A 2,184-nucleotide genomic window follows, 5' to 3' on the forward strand; every position below is an offset into this window, starting at 1 on the left:
GGGTGTGATGGCTGCCCCTCACTATGCCTGCCTCTTCCTCTTTCTCTGGCAGGTCCTCAGTTTGATGAAGATAATCTGAGCCATGTAATTAAAGATAAAAGTCAGCAGAGAAGACTAAGTTGCCTTGCTGTTTGTTGTTGTTTAATAAAGCCACAGGGCAGGGCAGATGGCTCGGTGGGTAACGTGCTTCCCAGGCAAGAGTAAGAACCTAGGTTCAGATGCTCAGAACCCACATAAGTGCTGAAAGGGCATGGCAGGCCACCTGTGACAGAAGCACTCCAAACTCTGCCTCAGTGAAGAATATAGGAGGGAGGGGAGACGTGCTTACTGTCAGCCTCTGGTCTAAACCCACACAAACACACATACATACACGCATGAATGCACGTCACACACAGAGACACATATGAACATACACACAGACACAAATACAGATAAACACACAGAAACACACAGACAGCCCTACACACACACACACACACACACACACACACAGACCCTTACATAGATATATACACCCACACACATACAAACATGCATACATGCATCACACACAGACACAAGCAAAACAAAATTAAACCACGGGATAAAAGAAAAGTCAAGGAAGAATTGTTTTTAAATTGTGATATTATTCATATTAATCTCACTAAACCACCAATTATTTTGAAATACCTAAGAAAATTGCAACTTCAGTCCCACAGCAGTAAAAGGCATGAGAAGAACTCCATTAAAAATACATGCTGGTGGCACACGCCTTTAATCCCAGCACTCGGGAGGCAGAGGCAGGTGGATTTCTGAGTTGGAGGCTAGCCTGGTCTACAGAGTGAGTTCCAGGACAGCCAGGGCTACACAGAGAAACCCTGTCTCAGAAAACCTAGATAAATAAATAAATAAATCTATAGATAAACAAGCAAACATGTCACAAGCCAAAATTCACATTTGAGACGTCTAATTGCACTGGAGATCATCTGCTTTCTTCTGATGGGTAGGATTGAAAGCTGCCAGTTGTCAGCAAGGATGAGAGGAAACGGCTGCCCCTTTGTTCTGGGAAGGAAGCCTAAATTGGCAAAGCCTTTGGAGGGTCATTGAACAGCGAGGTGTACAAATATGAAATGAGCATGCACACTGTGCACTCTGGCCTCCCTGGGGAAGTTACTTTAAGAAAATAACAGCACAGGTGTGCCAAGCTGTTTGAACAAAAATGTCATCCTATTGAAAAGCTGGAAAGAGCCGGGGATAGGCTCAGGGTGTCTCTGAGGCAGAGTGCTCCCAAATGAACAGGGCCCTGGGTCAGCACCAACAACCCAAGCAGAAGAAGGGAGCTGGAATAAGAACAGCCTCAATGTTAATGAGGGGTTTTGTTTATGTGTTAAACTCAAAGACAATTCTATTAGAGTTTAAAAATGAGTCCCTCCCACCCCCAGGACCAGCAAACTGTAAATCTCAGCAGGTGCCTTGAAGAGAATGGAGAAGATAAGGGGTGGGGACAGAGGGGGAGTGAGGCTGTGACAGTTCAAGCAGACAGCCACTTGGTAAGCTTAAAAGAATGGATAAGGTGCTCTCTTCAGCAGCACATACACTAAAATTGGAACGATACAGAGAAGATTAGCATGGCCCCTGTGCAAGGATGACACGCAAATTTGTGAAGCGTTAAAAAAAAAGAATGGATAAGGAAGCTGAAAATACTGGGAAAAGGATGCCTAGGCTCTCTGGCCAGAACAGATGAGAAGGATAATAATAATAATAATAATACTTTCTGAATCAGGAAGTGGGCAGACCCCAATCCTTGTGGTGGATCATAAGGACTGCTCATTAATAAGGATTTGGTTAGTTTATGACACAGATGTTACGAGGACCAAGCAGGTAGTATGAAAGACAGAACCAACAAAAAGCATTTGGTGTTGCTTATTATTTGTGTGTGCATGTGAGTGTGTGTACACACGCATGTGAGTGCACATCTCTGTGTGTGTGTGATGCTGGGAATCACACTTGGAGCTTTGCACATTTTTTCTTTCATCCTTCCTCCCTATTTTCTTGTCTCTACTTCCCTTTTATTTATTGTTTGTATTTCTATTTTTTATTATTGTATGTATATAATAAGTGCATTGCCTTCATGTATGTCTGTGCATCACATGCGTGCAGTGACCACAGAGACCAAAAGAAGGCATTAGAGCCACTGCAACTGGA

At 43.5% G+C, this 2,184-nt stretch overlaps 1 non-coding gene across 1 annotated transcript; it reads left to right on the top strand.

The window, feature by feature from the left end:
* Window positions 1-1,552: 1,552 nt before the first annotated feature.
* On the top strand, window positions 1,553-1,659 carry LOC115032347 (U6 spliceosomal RNA). Its single transcript, XR_003838027.1, has one exon. It is a non-coding gene; the product is annotated as a U6 spliceosomal RNA (small nuclear RNA).
* The last annotated feature ends 525 nt before the right edge of the window (window positions 1,660-2,184 follow it).

The sequence above is a fragment of the Mus caroli genome, unplaced genomic scaffold (assembly GCF_978045245.1).
Source record: "Mus caroli unplaced genomic scaffold, Mus_caroli_1 scaffold_1, whole genome shotgun sequence".
In the NCBI taxonomy this organism is placed as follows: Eukaryota; Metazoa; Chordata; class Mammalia; order Rodentia; family Muridae; genus Mus; species Mus caroli.